Source organism: Nomascus leucogenys, chromosome 15 (genome assembly GCF_006542625.1).
Source record: "Nomascus leucogenys isolate Asia chromosome 15, Asia_NLE_v1, whole genome shotgun sequence".
Taxonomy (NCBI): Eukaryota; Metazoa; Chordata; class Mammalia; order Primates; family Hylobatidae; genus Nomascus; species Nomascus leucogenys.
The window spans coordinates 25,219,953-25,233,609 of NC_044395.1; positions in this window are offsets into that span (position 1 = coordinate 25,219,953).

Genomic DNA, 13,657 nt, shown 5'->3' on the forward strand with positions numbered 1-13,657 from the left:
GCTTTGAAACAAAGATGACAACAGCACTCTCCCAAAACAAACCCTCCCCAAATGGCTTCTGGAGATAGCACCACTATTGTAAGACTTAAGGTCAGTGCTTGAGATATTTTGCAGATCCTGCACTAGACGGGTCAGCTGGCACCACCTAGATGATAAACTGGCTCATCTGGTCTTGTTGCTCCCACCCAGGAACTGACTCAGCACAGAAGACAGCTTCAACTCCCTATGATTTCATCTCCTACCCAACCAATTAGCACTCTCTCTGCTTCCTGACTCCCTACTCCAAATAATCCTTAAAAACTCCTATCTCCAAAGTAGCAGGGAGACTGATTTGAGTAATATAACTCCAGTCTCCCGCACAGTTAGCTCGGCATGAATTACTCTTTCTCTATCACAATTCCCCTGTCTTGATAAATTGGCTCTGTCTAGGCAGCAGGCGAGGGGAACCTGTTGGGTGGTTACAGTTTGCTGCCATCCACAGTGTGTCTTTTTCTTCTCTTCTTCCCTGTTGCTTCCTTGTTCAAGGGGAGTGTCTGATTTTTACCTGCCCACAGGGCTGCTCCTCTGATTCAGTCAAACACTTGCCAAATAGGCCCATTTCCTGGGCCAGGTTGTTCCTCACTAACTTAACACTGTACTGCTTCCTGAAAGAGAGAGAAACAATTGATTCGCTTAGACAAAGTAGTTGGGACCAGTACCCATTTTAAATGGATTTTCACTAGAGTCTAAAACATCCCCACCTGAAACATAGAGGGGTATGATCTCTCCGAGGCAGAAGCAACAGTTACTTAAATTCTGCAGCTTCTGAATGTGAAGTTGCTACCTGGAATTATATCTCACACAGCCAGATGCTGTGAGGTAGAAATTGCAGTTGATTCATAGTATGATAGGGTACAACTGCATGATTTGGGCCCTTCTCTTGACTCTGGATCTGCATATAAAAGTGAGCCTGTCTGAAACCACCCATCACTGATATTGGATGCCTTCCCAGCCTTGCAGAATGAACCCTTCTGGAATCTCCTAGCCCATCAGAAAGGGTGGGTCTTCTCAGTTGCTCTGCTTCATCCAGCTAGGTCCTTTCCCTCTCCCAGTGGCACGGGTACTGGTTTTCCTTTCACTTCCTGAAAACATGCTGATGCATCTAGCCAAAAGCATTCTCTGTTTTGTTAAAATGTCCATGCCAAGCAGGAAAATATTATTAAGAGCAAGTTGTATAAACTCTTAAACTCTGTCCCCCATCTCCATCTGGGCTTTGTCATAAAATTACACAAACATGATGCAGTTAATGCTCAATTACACAGGAATTGGGAAGCCAGACCTCAATTTTCTCTATTCTTTTACTCCGCACATCTTTCCCACCTATCATTGAACAAACTTGGCTTTGCCATCATCTCTGCTGGATGGTGGAAAGTAGAAATAAAATTTAAACCTATCAATTGCATTGCTATCAAGGCAGCTCTGGTAAGAGATTCAGGCAGAAGATCAAATGACTAAACTGAAGACTAGGGATTTCAGCTGTTGTTCTTTTTCTTATATCTGCCTTTATATTTTTATGAGGAATGGCAAAGGTATTTTATTTCATTGTGTGTTTCCTCTCAATATTGAGCTTTCAGAAATCCAGTTTGTGTTGCTTCAGACTCAGGAAATGTGTTACTTTGAAAAGGACAGAGTTAGTTATTAAACAAGGCCAACTGAGGTAATCTTGCAGATCTCAGCCTTGCCTGTGCTGAAGGTGAAAATCTGGCTGCTTTGGGCCATGAACAAGCTTCCTAGGGCAGTGGCACTCACCTCCGTGGGCTCCTCTGAAGAGTTTCCCAAACCTCAGGGTAAAGGATCGCCTTAAGTCCCAGGAAAGGGAAAAAGCCAGAAAGAGTAAACAACTCCAAATAAGGAGTTGTTTTCCACTAAATTATCATGGAGCAAAACAGCCCAAGATAAGACATCATCCCATTTTGTGTCTGAGACCACGTCCCTTTTAGCAGATTTAAGCCTCTACACTCAGGTAAGAGAGCTCCTCCATCTGAAAGGAAGTGAGGTGAGAGGATCTGGGGGCACAACTCAGCTTCAAGATTTTCTGGCCACACTGAATGATTGAACAAAGTCTCTCTGCTTGAAGTTTAGACATGCGTGGTGTCTATATTTTAATATTCAAGAAATTGCTTTGTTTTACATTTTGGAGTGGCATCGTTGTCTGGGGTAATACCCAAGGTTTGTTGCCTCATGACAAGGAAATTAAGGACACAGACACACACAAGGAGTGAGTTTAAGAGCAGAAGTTTAATAGGCAAAAGAGGAAGGAGAACAGCCCTTTCTCCTGTGAGAGAGAGAGAGGAGCTCCCGAGTGGGAAGTCCAGCCATTGTGTAGTGCACTGGATTTTATAGGCAGGCTTAAGGAGGTGGTGTCTGATTTACTTAGGGTCCACAGATTGGTTGGACCAGGTGTGACGGTTACGTAGTGTGTGGGGAAGCTGGCCACCTGAACCTAATCTTATTATACAAATGGAGTCTTTACCTGGCCGGTGCCATATTGCCTGCTCCTTACTATACACATGGGTGGCAAAGAGAAGGGAAAAAGGGAAGATGGAGCCGCTATTTTGAACATGCCTAGTTCCACGTAGCCTTTTCCTACTGGCACAGCTGCTGGCTGTGCAAGCTTCTAGCTCGCTTGTCTATGTCTCCAGCTCAATTTTACAGGCTGGTCTTGTTAGAAAAGAAAATGATTTTGGGGCTGCTTTTCATTAAAAGGAAAACCTTACCAATGACCCCCATACCCTCACTATCTGCCTAAATAATTTCTTTTTAACTCCTATATCAATTTTATTTATAGATTGAAGCAAAGAATGCAAGAAGGGAAAAGATAAAATATATCTGTTCTTAAGGTCCTTTGTTTTTATTGCATTATATGTATTAAAAATCAAGTATTTAAAACAAAGGATATAGGAGTGGGGATCTAAGTGTGTTAGATATTAAATAATTATTCAACTGTATCTTTAATTTTTAATTGCTCTAGATACAATGGGAAGTTTTGCTGAACCAATAATCCAATGGCTTAGGAGTAGTGTCAGTAAAGATGACAGAATTAGGTGTTGCCACACCTTGAAGCTTATAAATCAACTAAACCAATTAAAAAAAATCTCAGTAAAAACATAGTCCTGCAGGTAATTTGTTTTTAAACTCCTAATAACTATTTTTATCCTTCTCTAAAACTTACACTTTAAATTTATAATATAAACATGGACATATATTTTAAAACTATATAAATTTTGATAGTTTGCTTTGAATGACATTTGGGTTGGTTGCTAGAGACTTACTTGTTCCATTCCTATACAAAGCTTTAGGCTCACCAGGGTCTTGGGAGACTGGATCACCTAAAATAACAGCCATGGCCGAAAGCTGCAGCCTTCCCATTTTCGTGGTATAGAATCTCCTTGGGCTGAACTAATCTTTCTAGCTTTATCGTTGTACATAGAGTCATTACTGTCAGCATTTTTTTCGAAATACAAGAGCCAAAGTCATTGCATTAAAAATAAAAGTGTGTATTTTCTTCATATACAAGAGCCAAAGTCATTTCATTAAAAACTGATAAATTATTGTCATTTGCTATTTTATATGGTGGCCGTTTCATGTAATAGAATGAGCATGGGATTTGTGAATATAGGACTTGGGTTTAAGTGCGGACCCTGGGCTAATCACTTAACATCTGAATCTCAGTTTGCTTACTTTGAAAATGGGACAATAATAATCATAACATTATTCTAATAACCAAAAGAAATAGGAATTTTTAACAGCCAAAGGGAAACACATGCCACAGAGTAAAGGAAGGAGATGAATAATCCCTCTGCAAGAAAAAGTCTTATATTTTTTCTTGTTTGTTATATTTGGGACAATAATTGGATAATAATTATAATGATAAGGGCCAGGTACTGTTCAAGGTACTTGACATGAATTATTTCATGTTAATCCTGCTATCATTGTCCCCAATTTGCAGACAGAAAAAATGGAGCAAAGGGAACATAAATTACTCAGTCATGCTTATTCGGTCAGGAAATGACAGAGACAAGATTTAAACCCAGGTAATTTAGCTCTAGAGTCTTGTTCTTAACTATTATGATATTTCCCATTACATAAATAAGGCAGACTTAAATTTTCTGTAAGATATAGACAGCGGTTTATACTTGTTGAGCAAATTTTCCTAAGCTATAGACAAATGAGATTCATGAAAGTGATTAAGGAATACCCCACATAGAGCTGGACAAATGCTGACATGCCTTATTGCATTCTGTGAATTCCTTTTCATGTATAACATTAAGATTCACAGAGCAAATGAAAGTATTTTACAAATACTTTAGTATTTGGGACCTGGGACTTCAGATTCCTTTTTCAGAAACATTGAGCTTAACCCAAGTTGCTTTGCAACAATAAGCAAAAAAAAGAAGGTCATGGTAATTGTACATACATTTTTAAAATCTGATTTTATTACACTAAGTGATGCATAAGTTATCCCCATTTGGACACTGGATATAATAACACTTTAGTTCAACAGGTGGAAGAGAAGGGTAGCAACTACAGATTGTTACCAATCACAATTTTTCATACATATGATGAGGGATTTGAAACTATAAAATATTTACAGACTATAATTTAACACCATTTATGTTTCTGCATTAAAGGGCATTGTACTTGGTGCTTGACACATAACAGAGGCTTAAAGAATATTTGTCGAATATTTGTTGAGTAAATGAATTCAAGAATATCTAACAGAATAGCAAGGCAATTATGATACATACCAGATATTGGCACTTCTGAATTGAATTATCTTGTTCTGTATCTATCATGAACTACTATCTGAGAACATTTAGGAAACACCCTTTTTGAGGAAACTGCTGCAAACTGTGCCTCATAACACAAGAGACTATGCTAACAAAAGAAGAAAAAAAAAGGATCTAAAGATCAGAGGATCAAACTCAATATAAAGACAAAGGAATCCCCAGGTTAATGATGAAGGGAGACCCCAAGAAAGCTGCTGTGAAACGTAGAGACCACATTTCACACTGAAGTAGGACAAAAGGCTATAAGAAAATGTCTCTAACAAGATGAAATTGATGAGATGCCTGATGTGTCTGCATATATTGAGAGAGTTTGTCTATGAACTGATGACATGTAAGTACACATAAAACTAAACAGTTAAATATAATTTTTACCTCCAGGAAAACAAAACACAGAAAAGTGAAAGTTATTTTAGTATACTACAAGGCTCGGCTGTGAGTAATGTTTTCTTTGTCATATTAAGGTAAGTACTGAATGCTGGTCCTATCACAATTATACAATCATTTCAGAAAAATGGAGCACAAGCAGTGGTAGTGAAAGAGAACAAAATCCTCTTCCATAGGACCATAATTGTTAATACCAAAACCTCCCCCAGACAAAGAAGTGGGACAATAACCATGTTAAGTAGAGATACGGAGGTAAATACTAAAATTAACAATCAAATTTAAAGTGATTTTCTCTGAGGAGCAGAAAACAGGCAAGGATTTTGATAGAGGACAGCTGTTTTGTTTGGTTTAATTTTGTTTTAAATAATCCTTATGGAAATCTTAATTCTTTAAAGTATGTGCATGAATAACTTGGATTAAATAATTACGTTAGAAAGGATTAGAAAAAATAAGGATTAGCCCAGAATAGATAAGACTGTAGCAAATAGTAATACGATAATCTGATTCTTAAGAGAGACTGACACTATTGGGGGGCAGTTTTATAGGACCTTCCCCATTCAAGGGGAAATTACTGTGAGAATGTAATTACTGTGAGGATTCTCACACACACGTATATGCTAAATGGTAAAGCTATAATAGATAGGCCAGTCTTGTATTTATGTTCTTGTTTTATCATCACAGGAGTCATTCTGCTAGGAGAGTCTGTATTTATTATTAAGCTAGCATGCCTTCATCTTTTCCTCTTCAACCCTCTTCCCAAACCTTATCGAATAAGAGCCGTTAGAGACATGGGTAAGGAGCATCTGGTCATGACTTTCACCATGGATACATCCTGTGTAATAGGCAGACAGTTCCCTACTTGCCAAGAGCAAAAATCTCTTATCTACCCTATTTATAGAGTCATCAGCTATGTGGATCAAGTGAAGTCTAAGATATTCTTAAGTTGAGAAGTCCTGGTCTTGTGCAGTTTATTTATAGAATAGTCTGAATCATATATAGGCAGAGTGCTAGCTCTATATGCTTTTTAGATATAGAGAAACATACATCACATTAGGATGATTTCACTAACTTACTGGCTCATTAAGCAATATGTAAAACTTGTCCCTAGCTTAAGGTGCTGAGTAAGATTAGGTTCAGAGATTAACTAGATGGGGAAACATAGGTTCCACATGCTCAAAATATTCTTCTAGGGCTCTCAAGATTGGTGAATAAACCCCAAAAATCTGTATACATAGGATGTCTATGAAGGGCTCAAGGGGTATATATGAGCAGGGTGAGATGGGTGTGGAGGCTGAGTAGGTCCTAATGCCATCACCCAGGATTTTCAAGTTACTTCCAAGGAAATTTTGTTGTAGAAATTGTGTTGCAACTAGGTAAAAACTAGTTACAATTATCTCCAATGCATAGCCAAAACATCTGATAGTGAAATATCTCATGTCTTGATATAAGTAGTTTGGGTTGGAGTTTGAAGGTAATTTTGTGATCTAGTAAAGAGTGAAACAATTGTATCAATTTTAATAAACCTAACCTGTATTATTTTAAATGTTGCTAATACTCTTTAAACTGGGAATGATCACATGAGTGGATGCCAGCCTAGGAGTCAGATAAATATCTTTCTTGGGAGAAGTCCCATTCCTTAATGCCAATCTCTGAGTTTCTGTCTTATGTGACTTCAATCAATATCTCAGGGTTAGCCATAATTTTTAAACTACACACATTCCTGTGTTGTATGAAAGTTTTTTCCTAGCTGCTAGCCCTTCTCAGTACCTTTATTTGTTTCACATTTTGAAAGTGATGCTCAAGACAAACTCACATAGGAACAGGCTGTTGTTCTATTCATTGACATTTGTTAACTTTATATCAGATGTCTTTCAATTATATTAAAAACACTCATGACAGAGCTATGTTTTTCCAAAATCACAGAACAAAAGTAAGTTCAATTGCTTCTAGATCTTTTCCTATACTATCATGCCAACTTGCCAGAAAGACAAGACATAGGACATAGAAATAATTTTTTGGATGTTAATGGTAAACCAAGTGGCTCTGCTGAGGAGGAGTAGGGAAGGCAATGGTATATCCTAAGAATTCCTTCTCTTGCCAAGAAAGAATATCCAAGCAGATAGTTCTCATGGTATGAAAGTGCAGCTTTTCTTTAACTGAATTCCATGTGGAAAAAATACTCAAAGACCCTCCCTCCAGTGGCCACCTTCCCTACAGCAGTTCTTCATATGCTGCCATGAGTTACATTAAGTTGCACCAACCACACGACTTCTCTACTCACAAGGTCAAATCTTCTGCCAACAGAAGTCGGATTCAACTCTCGATTAGAATTTAGTTCTCAGGAGGAAAGAGAATTCATGAAGGAATTATAATTTAGGATTGGTAGTATCCTATAGTTTACCTGATTCTAAGGAACTATTCTCTTGTACCAAGAAAAAAATTTGGCTGTAGGTTCTCAGGGGGATTGAAAATGTCCTTCAGTTCTCTTTCTTTTCCCATGCTCTCCATATCACCCAACATGCTTAAGATCAGGCTCGCTTGGATGCTTGCAGTGTCAGCGTGTTCTTTTTCTCGCTTGGCTCAGAATTTTTCATAATTCAGCAAACAAAAAACCTTTCTATTGTGCTTGTTTAGATAGCTGGAATAGTAGGTGCGGCTCCTTCACAGTCTTAACTTCTGAGGAAATAAGGTGGAAGAAGTTGCAACTAGTTTAGAACAAGATTAAGGAAGGTGGTACGTATCTATACTTTTTTGTTTTGTCTGCCCCTTACATCAATTCCTTATAGGAGCTGATCCTCCTCTCCTCCCTATCATTCTGTGGAGCCATTGATCAAGGGATCTTACTTCTTCTACCATAATAATGGTAGACATGTGACCTAGCCTGGCCGGTCAGAATATTCCATCCAAGTTCGGGCAGAATTTCTTAAAAGTGGGTACATATTCCAGCCCTAATCGGCATCTGTTGGGGGGATTAATACGGACATTGGAAAAGGGTAGGTCTCTTGTGGAGGCCTGGAGCTACTGAAATCCACTTTTGCTGCCACTTAGGGACAGCCTGGCAGAGGAGAAAACTGATCAGAGAAAGACAGAGCCAGAGAAGTAGAAACAAATACCCATGTAAGCACTTGGATCCGATTGTGCTTTTTGTTAAACAGCTAATATATTATCTTTTTTATAGTCACTGTCACTGTACATTTCTTCTCTTGCAAATGTATTGTAGCCTAGATTGCCTTGTAACTCCCCAAATGGAGCACATATCTTAAAAGAATTGTGAGAGGCAAGTACCACTGAAAATATTGTGCCAAAATATCTATTGTACTTCTAACTGGGGTCTCAAAGGAAAAAATGAGAAAAACTAATTTTTACAAGACTTCAAGATAAAACCAAACAGATCATTTTGAAATAAAAGCCACAGGGAACTGTAGTCAGCGGGGGGCATATAGGATAAATGAACAAATCTCTTCAATCTCTACTTTCAGTAATTCTATAATAATTGTCTGATGCTATTGTTAATTAGACTCAATTATGGGATTAGTTTGAATTATATTATGAAGCATTGATTTACAGACTATAACCAGTGAAAGCCTAAGTGCTGAATGTAGTAAATGTATTCTAATTTTGTGTTACAATATTGCAGCATGGAGCAGAGAGGAATATCGATCTACTTATAATAAATTTATTTCCAAATTAATTTTTATTTCCAGTTAACAAATGTAATGTTGCTAGGGAATAAATTTTTTTGGAAGTGGTAATCCATTCCTCAGGGAGGAACAGAGAAATATACTGATTTGTTTGACTTCAAGAGGCATCGGAACTAGAAAGTTTCTGAAAAGGCAGGCTTAAGGGAGAATTGGGGAAGATGTAAGTCTCTATTTCCTTTATGAATCTGGTATTGCTGTAATCTTTGAGAAACTTCCCAAGTTGGCATATGTAATGATGGGCTAGGAGGCATATATATGGCATAATCTGGAAAGCTCATCCAAAGCTAATTCCTAGGATGCATAATGGTCATAGTCCAAGTTTGAAAAGTCAAGAGAGGGCCCAGCGTGGTGGCTCAGACCTGCAATCACAGCATTTTGGGAGGCTGAGGTGGGTGGATCACTTGAGGTTAGGAGTTCCAGACCAGCCTGGCCAACATGGTGAAACCCCTTCTTTATTAAAAATACAAAAATTAGCCGGGAATGGTGGTGCGCACCTGTAATTCAAGCTACTCGGGAGGCTGCGGCAGGGGAATTACTTGAACCTGGAAGGCAGAGCTTACAGTGAGCTGCAATTGGACCACTGTGCTCCAGCTTGGGTGACAAGTGAGATGCTGTCTCAAAAGAGAAAAAAAAAAAGTCAAGAGAAGTATTATATATCTCAACCCTATGCCAAAAGTGGTAATATCGATAATACTAATCTTTGTCAACTGGGTAATATGTGCCAGGCTCTGGGCTAGGCAATTTATTCCTTTCAACAATATCATTATCAGACACATTTTACAGATAAGGAGACAGATAAGTTATATGACCCATCTCCTGGGGCATCTATTTTACATTTGATTGTGGAGAGAAATGTTGTTAATTTGCCTAGGTCATTTGAAACATGTTCATATTCATGGTGGTTTGCATTAATGCAATAAATAGAGTGTGTTTCCTTGCCCTTGACTTTGCTTGGGTTTGGCCATATGACTTGTCTTGGCTGATGAAGTGTTAGTGGACAGGACGTGAGCAAAGGCCTGAAAACTACTTACATGGTTGGGCTTACTTCCCTGAATCTTAGTTATAGTTCTGCTTCTTCACTGATCCCAAGAGGAGGATGAGAGACACGTGGATTCCGGTTAAGCCTCCCCAGTAAGGACCCGACTACATGGGTCAACTCCTAGCTGCTTCAGATGTGTGAGAGAGAACCCGGCTGAACTCAACAGTCACTCATCTGAGCCCAGATGACCACAGATGCATGAACTAAATAAATGCTTATTGCTGATGCCACTGAGAATTTGTGGTTGGTTGTTATACAGCACTAGGCAAGTGATATAATATTCAAACAAAAAAGACATTTTTAATTAAACTCAAACCTTGCTTGACTTTCTAAGACAAGATAAAGGGATTTTTTACCTTTGGTGGTTGAATTATTACTACACAGGAAGATATGTTTTACTCCACTGAAGGCCTTTAAAAAAATCTTGTCTTCATTTTGTTCTTACTTTATTCACTATCCTCTTTTTCTTTTTTATTTTGAGACAGGTCTTGCTCTGCTGCCCCAGGCTGGGGTGCAGTGGCACAATCACAGCTCACTGCAGCCTCGACCTCCCAGGCTCATGTGATCCTCTTACCTCAGCTTCCCAAGTAGTTGGAACTACAGGCCCATACCACTACACCTGGCTGATTTTTAAATTTTTCGTAAAGATGGGGCCTCTCTGTGTTGCCCAGATTGGTCTCAAATTCCTGGGCTTAAGCAATCCTCCCACCTCAGCCTCCCAAAGTGCTGGAATTACAGACATGAGCCATCATGCCTGGCCCAGTACTCCTTCTTTTTTGTCTTTCTTGACCAAACTTTAAAAAAGATCAAAATTTCTTTACCTCCCATTCACTCCTCAATCCATCTCATTCTTGCTTTCAAGCTCTAACAAACTATCGCTGCCACTTAGGGGTATTTGGTAGAAAAATCTGAGAAGGATTGGTGCAGGGTTTGAATGAAAGGGGTAACCATGGATCACACTGAGGTTTCTAGTTTGTAAGAGTGGGTGGACGATGATGTTCCAACAGAGATGAAGAATATGTGATGAGAGGTAAATTTGAATTCCCTATTTAATATCTAAGTAGCATTGCCCAGCAGATACCTGGATATATTTTAAATCCAAATTTCAAGGGAAAGGTCTAGAAAAGGATGCATAGTTTTGGGAATAGTATAAAAATCTGTTGACTTTGCGGTTAATTGATATGAAGAATCTTATAGGTATGATCTATATAAATGTATATTTGACTCTGATTATCCTGTATATAAAACCTACCATTTATGACATATGACCCAACACTTTAACAAGGCATAAAAATCCCTCCTTGACTTGACTCTTGCTATCCCCATCATCTCTTGCTATTCTCTTACTTGGACTTTGGCAATCACAAAACACGTGGAGTTTCTCAGACACACCAGCTGGTTCTCTCTCCACGTCTTTGTTCATGCTGCCCTTCCCTGGAATAGCTTCTCACCTGTCCTTTACCCACTCTCCCATCTACCCCAATCCCTGCCACTCCACTACTGAAGTCAGTGGTCATTCCTTCTAGAAAGCTCTTTTGTAATAATTTCTGCCTTTTCAGACAACATAGGGATACCTCCTGGGTGCATTTTTTTCCATTTTTTCCATGTTTCTGTCAAGGGATTTTCTGTTTTATAATTGCTTGCCTGTAAGCATGTCTCCCTTCTCAGATCCCAAATTCCTCGAGGTCATGGACTGGAACACAGTGTCTCATATTTGGTTGCTCAATATTTTAACTTTGAGTGGGTAAGTGAATAAATAAAACCTGATTGGGGTAGAGTTATAGAATTAAAGTCATGTACAAGATAGTAATTGAAGTTGTTGGAATGAACAAGGCAACTCCAAAATGACATTTTGGAGAAGGAGCAGAGGAAGAGGACTGACAAAGGAAACTAAGGAGGGGAAGGAGAAAAAAAAGAGCCTTCTCTTTTCTTTCCAAGAGAGAAGGCAGAAGGGGCAATGGTTACAGCATAGTCAAGAAGAAAGGCTCTAGTTTTGACAGGTAGCTAGTAATAATTGTTTCAGTGAGAGCAGTTTCTGTGGTTTGATAGAGCTTGAAGGCAGAGTGAGGGAGACTGAGAAGTGAATGGGAGATAAAGAAATGTAGACATAGAGGAGTGTAGACTGATCTTTTAAAAAGTTTGACCATAAAAAGACAAGGAAGATAGTAACTAAAGTAAGGATAGAATGAAGACAGGATTTTTTTTTAAGGAAGGAGAAGTAGAATTGAAAAAATAGACGTTGTAGAAAGGGAAAGTGCTGTAGTGAGAATTGATAATCCATGGCTCAAAGTCTCAAAGAAATTAGAAAAGAATGGTGTTGAACCAAAGATTTCTGGTATTCAGTGCAGTGGCTTCTCAAAATATATTGTCATTCTGGCACAGGAAGAAAAAAATTAAAAATGTGAAATGAGATTGTTGTATTTGAGTCCATTATGGAAATAGACATCTCCATTAGCAAATATGAAGCCCAGAGCTGGCATTTAAGATTGCATGGATAAGCCTAAGTAGGGGTTAGATTACAAAATTTGGCATCAGATAGACTTGGATTCAATTCCTGGCTCTACCATTTATTAAACTCTGAGGCCTTCTGTAAGTTACTTGACTCATTAAGTTTTCTAATGAAAAAAGTGGGGGTGGTTATACTTACCCCATGGTGTAGCTGGAAGTAATAAATGAGTTACATGTATGAATTGGTCAGCCAGAGACTGGCACATAGTAATAATTCAATGAATGTGAGCTATTATCATTATCCTTATTATTTCTGGAATAAGCATAAAAATCTATATTCGTGCAATCCCATCATCAACTTTTCACACCCCCTGAGATGTTTAACATATACCCTGTAACCCTTGCTAGGACAAGGATGCATTTTCTGGCACACATACTTTAACAAGACAGATTTTAATATTTTTGCTTTCCCATCCTGAGTGTGTATAGGACATTACATGATCATTCCTGAGAGTTGTTTTCACGGAAAGGGAGAAATTAGAAGAGTACTTTTCCAAGGTGATATGGTTTGGCTGTGTCCCCACCCAAATCTCATCTTGAATTGTAACTCCCACAATTCCCATGTGTGATGGGAGGAATCCGTTGGGAGGTGATTGAATTATGGGGACAGGTCTTTCCTGTGCTGTTCTTGTGATAGTGAATGAGTCTCACGAGATCTGATGGTTTTAAAAAGGGGAGTTTTCCTGCACAGTCTCTCTTCTCCTGTCTGCTGCCATGTGAGACATGCCTTTCACCTTCCCCCATGATTGTGAGGCCTCCCCAGCCACTTGGAAATGTAAGTCCAACAAACCTCTTTATTTTGTAAATTGCCCAGTCCAGTCTTGGGTATGTCTTTATCAGCAGCATGAAAATGGACTAATACACAAGGCCATTTCTTTTCTTCTTTTTTGTTTTTTCGCTAGCAAAGCAGCCAGGAAGGAGTAATTGCCTCCTACTTTTCAAACCTATGTCCCCTTTAGGCAATTTCTCTAAGAAATAAACCAAGGCGCTTTTTCTCCCTTCTATCATACCTTTTAACTAAGGTTTGTAAAGTAATATTTCCAAAGCCCTTGGAAAATATGATCTTCCCTTATGCCTAGCACATCTATTGAATACAGAGAAACCTGATTTCCTTCCCAAAGTTGACTCAGCAGGAACACTTAGCATTCAGTTAAGGCCCAGGAAGGAAAGTACTGAGATTTAATGCTTTGCCCTTG